General features: G+C 38.3%; 1 long non-coding RNA gene across 1 annotated transcript; it reads right to left on the bottom strand.

Annotated features, from left to right (window-relative positions):
- Positions 1-1,237: 1,237 nt before the first annotated feature.
- Positions 1,238-3,304, bottom strand: LOC117664530 (uncharacterized). The gene is made up of 3 exons (XR_004591090.2): positions 3,245-3,304; positions 3,026-3,150; positions 1,238-1,540 (listed from the first exon to the last, which is right to left on the bottom strand). It is a non-coding gene; the product is annotated as an uncharacterized LOC117664530 (long non-coding RNA).
- Positions 3,305-7,207: the final 3,903 nt, after the last annotated feature.

The following is a 7,207-nucleotide window of genomic DNA, read 5'->3' as shown; positions in this document are numbered from 1 at the left end:
CTTTCAAAAAGAATGTCCTCAGATTCTGCATTGTATGGATAGGTTGTAGGCTAACAAAATGCTCAGAGCAACTTCCAGGTTCATATTCAGAGTACAGGTAGTCCTCAACTTACAACAGTTCATTTAGTGACCATTCAAAGTTACAACAGCACTGAAAAAACTGAGTTATGATCGTTTTTCACACTTATGACCAATGGTGGGCTGCAACTGGTTGAACAACCGTTCTGTGAGCATGCACTTTGCGCATGCACGCAGGCTTCATGTGCACACACACCTAACACGCTTGCGTGTACCATTCAAAATACAGCAATTTGAAGCTCAGCTGCTTACCTTCTAAGGCAGCCCTGGTAAGTAGAACAATGGAGGTGCGGAAATCAGCTGTGCCGCGCGAATCAGCTGAGCCAGAAAGAAGGAAATATAGGGCAGGGTGGGTGGAGTCATCTGATCATCAGAACTACCGGTTTGCCCAAACTGGCAGCAGCCCACCACTGCTTATGACCATTGCTTGGTCAGATGCTTTGCAACTAATTTATATTTATGATGGTTGCAGTGTCCTGGGGTTATGTGATTATCTTCTGCGATCTTCTGACAAGTCCAGTGGGGAAGCCAGATTCACTTAACAGCCATATCACTAACTTAACAACTTCAGTGAATCACTTAACAACTCTGGCAAGAAAAGTTGTAAAATTCACTTAACAAATGTCTTACTTAGCAACAGACTTTTGGGGCTCAATTGTGGTCAGAAATCTAGGATTACCTGTAGTTGATTCAATTCTCCTCTTTATTGAGGATAGGGAAGAAAATTTTTTGGCTCATATCTGAATGTGAACTTATCCCATTTTCTACTTTTCAACCAATATTCAACTAAAATGTAGTTAATGTTTAAAACTTGCTGTTTTCTGAATGCTGCGAAGTAATTGAGTAGTGTGACACAATTGGTAGGTTGGAGTGGGAGTGGTATTAAAAGCTGTGCCAGAATATTTGATAGTGACAGTGCTATTGTAAATTATTAATTGTGTAATGTCTAACTCTCAACAACTCTGAGTGGTTCACAAGTAAAAACAATAAAGATAAATATATATATATAATAAGAGACAAAAATAAAAAAAAATGTGGCAATAATGAGAGAAAAGCAAACACACCCAATCCCAAGCTAGGATGGCGGGCTAGAGAATTCTGGGAATTGAAGTCCACGCATCTTAAAGTTGGGAAGGTTGAGAACCACAAAGCTAGTGGATAATTACAAATCATCTTCTATTTTTCATTTGGAAACCATTAATCAGGTCAGCTCATTTCAGAATCTAAAAAAATCAAATTCTGCACAATATCTGCATCTTAACAGCTCCACAGCCATAAGAGCTCTTATCTAGCAACAAGTTATAGTCCAACTGAAAGTGTTGTTAATACCCCTCCTCTCTTCTGCTCCTTGGAATTCCTTCCCTATTTCCGGTTTCTTGTTACAACTGTTAGGAGAAACTGCTGCCATCTGGACTGGCCCTTATTCATCAGCCTGGATTCTGTATCATAAATGTTACATCTTCTAGAGAAGAGGAGGAAAGATGCCAGAGGTTAATGTTTTTGTAAAGAGTGAATTAGTAGATATGTTGTTAAATCTAACCACATACAATTAAGCTAACATTCAGTTATATTCACCCCTGCCTGCCTAAGCAGCATGTTTGCCTCAATGCTCAGGATACAAAATAATGCCTCCATTAATCTTCTCCAAAGAGGCAAAGACGGGAATTGTCTCTTTCCCAGTATCTCAGCAGAGTGAAAACTAATCTTCCCCATTAATAACCCAACAGAGTGTAAACCAACCGACAAAACAAATGTGGAGCAATTGTACAAAACAAAGTCAGACATGCCTGTAAGGAGGATGGGAACAGGCAGTCAATTTAAATGCCTCTTTAGAGTCACTTTCTGGTATTAGTGATATCTTGAAATAAAAACAAAAAGTTCCTTTGAAATACAGTTTTGTCTTTCTTTTTGCTTGTATGTGCAGCATTGCAGACTGAAGTTGCTTTACTAGCAGGCTGCAAGTTTTTGTGACAATCTATAGCATGGGTGTCAAATTCGTGGCATCACGTGACATTTCACGGCGGTTTCCCCTTAGCGGAGCTGGGTGGGCGTGGCCTGTGTGTGACGCATCTGGCTTGCGGGCCGCCAGTTTGACACCCCTGAATAGAGAAGGAAAACAGTAGACTGAATTGTGGACCAATATAATTGAAATTATCTGGATGAATGGGTCAGGGAGAATATCTGTATAAATAATTTGGCTGCCAATAGTAAAGTATCGTTACAATTCGGCATTCTTACACTTATCTTTGTCTTTTAATTATCTTTCCACCTAGCTCATCATAGTTACTAATACAGGCCTTCATGATCAACTTTAATATAGTTCTGATCACATGGGAAATAAATGGGATGAGTTTTATTCTTAGGCAGCTTTCTTAAAAGTATTTGACTATTCATTGTTGGAAGTACGGTACTGATTGTTAGCAGCTTTTGGACTGATCTATCAGATCTTTTGGTAAACTAACCACTGATCACAAATAAACCTGCCTGCCCTTTTAGATTGTAGGCCATTTTTTTATTAATTTGGCTGGCCACACCAGGAGCTTCGGTGACTAAATTATGGAGTGTAAATGTTTCTAAAATAATACATTTAAAAATACATTGCCAAGAGGAGGAAAAAGGATTCCAAGGAATTGCTAACATTTCTACTAATCTTTTATTTATTTATTTATTTATTAATTTTATTAAATTTCTATACCACCCTTCTCCCGAAGGACTCAGGGCGGTGAACAGCCAGAAGATAAAACACAGGAAATACAAAATCTAAAATAAATTAAAACAAATTAAATAATTTAGGCTGAATTTTAAAATACCCCATAATTTTAAGGAGACCTGGACAAACATTCCAGTATGCTTGTGCCTTCTGGAAACTAGAATGTATTATTTTTTCCAACTCTGTTCCTTACTTAATCCCCCCCCCCCGGGCATCTTTATATACTACCAGTATTACCTGGTTTGAGGCCTGATTTTACAGCATGAAAAGCTCACATTTTAAAGCATTCCCTCTTCACAAAATATGGGTGGGCGTGGCCTGCGTGTGACGCATCTGGCCTGTGGACCGCCAGTTTGACACCCCTGAATAGAGAAGGAAAATATATATATATATTTTTAATAGAAACTCATTCAAGATAATATGTTCATTCTGAGGATACTGGGATTGACAGCCCACCTTTCAAGGCAGGAAGAATGCAGCATATGAGAAGATGGATGATGGTCCTGAGGCTGAGCGGGGTGGTTACCATGGGGACCATATTTCTGAATGGCAGCTCGGATTGTTTGGCTGTCTCACTTCATTTCCTTTTACCTCCTTGACATCTTTTGGGGGCTATATTCTTCATCAGTGCCAACAAACAGAGCCTGGAGGCTCCTGTAACTGAATCTGCAAAATGCAGCATGTCAGAAACAGTGCCTTTTAAAAGGCCAGACTGGGACTGATGGGAAAGAACAAGGTGTTCTGCTTAGGGGCATTGGTGTTCCAATGGGGGACATCAATCTATTATATTGATTAGAGCTTTAGTGCTGCCAAGCTGATGAAAGAGGAAGCATGAAGAAGAGAAGGGGAAATGCAGCTGGACAGATGGGCAAGGAGAAGGCTGTCTGATGGAGGAAAAGGAAAAAGGAGCTAAGGTTACAAATCATCATGTTTCTATGAAAATGGCAAAAGTCCCCAGTGCATGCAACACAAAATCAATTCTGTTTTGCTGATATAATCCAGTTTCAAGGTAATTTCTCCAGAAAATGATCATAAGTTAGGGTTGGATAGATGATGGGCGAAGCAACATTTTCTAAATGATAGATTATTATTCATAATAATCATCTTTGTACAGATGATTTATATAGTCTCAAATCTTGGAACAAGAGATTTACCCTCAGTCTTAAATACAATTGCATTCAGATAACCAGTAGCAATTTTGATGCAATCTTAACTTCTCTGGGGAATAAAATGTTGAGAAAGGCCTGAATGAAAAATGTTTATGTTCTTAAAATCTAAATGGATCTAGCCTATTGGTTTAACAGATTATGTGTGGGATAAGAGTAGGAAAAACCATATTATATCCACCTTTGGTTATGGAGCCTGAGTAATCTGAGGCTGATCATTCTCTTTTAATCACAGATAACATAAATTACCTTTATTGTGTGGAAACTTTTTGCTGCTCTACTCAAAAATGATTCCAAGAGAGCATCTTAATCAAGCTTCTTAATTTAGAACTGGGGTCCTAAATTAAATATACTTAATTTATACTTTGATGAACCAAGGATCTTTTTCCTCATTCCAAACTGGCGTGTGAAAGACGTGTGAAAGCTGGATGGAGTCTATGGTAACTTTTATTTCAACACATGTTGAAAATGAACTTGAAACTCTGGGAACTTTTTGTTAGGAATCATGAGGAACTGAAAGAATAGCAAACGAATATTGAAATACTGCTGATTGATGCCTTCCAGTTTCCCTGGTCCAATTCAGCATATCTCCACTAGATAAATAAACAGAGAGAGATGGCATCTTGCTACCTAGTATTGTGTCAACTTGCATGGGCCCCAAAAGCAAATGTAGAAACTAAATACAAGGGAAAATTCCAAGAATAATCAATTGAGAAAAACATAAAAGCTAATAGAAAACCTGAGTCAAATCTATTTATTAAAAACATAAATTGTGATTTAGAGAATTTCCTCTTCCTCCAGAGGCAATCTCATTCTGCTAAAAAAAAAAAGAAGAAAGAATGAAAAATGAGTGTTAGTTTGTTTTATGAATGTGAGGAAATCCCACTTCAAGAGATTCAGACATTGTATGAATTAAAGGAAAGTGACTGTGACCTGTCCCTCCAGGTAATGTAAAGATAAATGAAGCCTGAAAAAGTTAATGTTAGAGGAGGAAATTCATCTCTGGTTTAGGCTTTTCAGAGACACTCCATTTTTTTTAAAAAAATTGATTTATATGCCGCCCTTCTCCGGAGACTCAGGGTGGCTTACAATGCGTTAAGCAATAGCCTTCATACTTTTGTATATTTATACAAAGTCAGCTTATTGCCCCCACAAACTGGGTCCTCAATTTACCTACCTTAGAAAGGATGGAAGGCTGAGTCAACCTTGAGCCTGGTGAGATTCGAACTTACAGTAATTGCAGACAGCTGGTGTTAATCACAATGCTATCAGTCTGCTGAGCCACCAAATTTATAAAGATAAATTTTGTCTTTATCTTGAGAGAATTGTAACTTTTCCTCCGTGGCTGCCTGGAAGGGAATAAAGGAAAACCAGAAACGGGTGGAATTGGATCAGCCAAGCTAACTACAGTGTAATTTATCATTTATTTTATGAGAAATTGGCTTACATGAACTTAGTCTGAAGCAGTGGTGGGTTGCTCCCGTTTCAGTCCGTTTCTTGCAAACCGGTAGTAATAGCAGCAGGAGGCTCCGCATACTCGCTTGACATCATCATGGACATCTGCACAAGCGTGCAAGCGAAGCGAGAGCATGTGAATGCTCCTGTTGAGAACCGATAGTAAAGGTAAGTGGAACCCACCCCTGGTCTAGAGGGTGGGCTGGGTTTATGAATGAACCTGTTGCTGAGGGCGTACTTAAACAATCATAATAATTTATATTAATCTCTAGTGAAAACAATTGTTTATTTCCTTGTATTCTACGGCTCTTGTGATAAAGATTTAAACATCTTAATTAACCAAGGCTTATCAATTTGGGAAGACATCTACATTTTAGCACATGCCTTCCCACTAGGTCAGGGTAGTGATAGAAGAGAATTTCAATTTTTCTCCTCCCGGGCAAGTCAGTGACAGAGGGGATTTGTCTGGTTGCTGATGGAGTAAAGCTAGTTGACTTTCCCTAGCTTTGGATAAAATACAGTAGAACTCGAAAAGGAGAGTTTGAAGACCTCTCATAGGAAGTAATGAGGCCCAGGTGTGACCATATGTGTGGGCATCCCATTATATTTTCTCTATTTTGGGGCAAACTTGCCTTCATTTTATTTTTAATGATTTTTTTAAAGTAAAATTGTTTACTACCTAGTGATTTCTTTAGAATTATACCCAGAGGTGATATTCAATAGGTTGTGACCAGTTCTGGAGAACCGGTAATGGAAATTTTGAGTAATTTCGGAGAACTGATAAATACCACCTCTGACTGGCCCCTCCTCCATCTATTCTCTGCCTCCCGAGTCCCAGCTGATTAGGAGGAAATGGGGATTTTGCAGTAACCTTCCCCTGGAGTGGGGAGGGAATGGAGATTTTACAGTATCCTTCTTCTGGAGTGGGGAGGGAATGGAGTTTTTAGAGTATCCTTCTCCTGCCATACCCACCAAGCCATGTCCACCAAGCCATGCCATGCCACGGCCACAGAACTGGTAGTAAAAAAATTTGAATCCCACCACTGATTATACCTGTCTAGATTTATTTATTTTTTTACAAAAGCAAAGTTAATTGGCATGGGGCAATAGAAATGCTCTGTGCAATCTGAAAGGGGACTACTTTGGAGGATAAAGAGCATCATCATCAATTTACCTTCTGATTAACCATTTTTCTTCAACCTACTATTTATTTATTTATTTATTTATTTATTTATTTATTTATTTATTTATTTAATTTGTATACCGCCCTACTCCCGAAGGACTCAGGGCGGTGAACAGCCAGATAAAACACATATAATACAAATGTTAAAAAGCATTAAAATACAATTAAATAATTTGGCCCAAAAAATGAAATTTAAAACACCCCAAATTCTTAAGACAAATTTAAAATTTAAAATTTTTTAAAAGTTTAAAAGTTTAAAAGAGAGGTTAGGCCAGACTACTAGACTCCCCATAGCCATCCTTTTGTGACTAGACAGCTTCCTTGTGACAACCATGTTGTGAGACTACATAACATGTTCTCAACATTCCAAATGTGCTGGCAACTAGATCAAAATATTTGGAGATCGATGCTCTCCTCCACATCTACAGTTCTGAAAAGCTCAAGATTGTTCTGAAATGGATACTTTCTGTCCACCCCAGTGAAATATTCAGCAAAATATTGGTCTGGTTTGTTCAGAATGTTCTAAACACTACTTCTCCGGAGAAGAGAAAACAATGACAAATAATAAAAAAAAAAGACCGGCATCATTTGACCACAAATTTGCCAGTGATAAAG

The sequence above is a fragment of the Pantherophis guttatus genome, chromosome 4 (genome assembly GCF_059756535.1).
Source record: "Pantherophis guttatus breed Tessera chromosome 4, ASM5975653v1, whole genome shotgun sequence".
Lineage (NCBI taxonomy): Eukaryota > Metazoa > Chordata > Lepidosauria > Squamata > Colubridae > Pantherophis > Pantherophis guttatus.
Note: the sequence above shows the minus strand (reverse complement) of the source record. Positions and strands in the feature narration are given on the sequence as shown.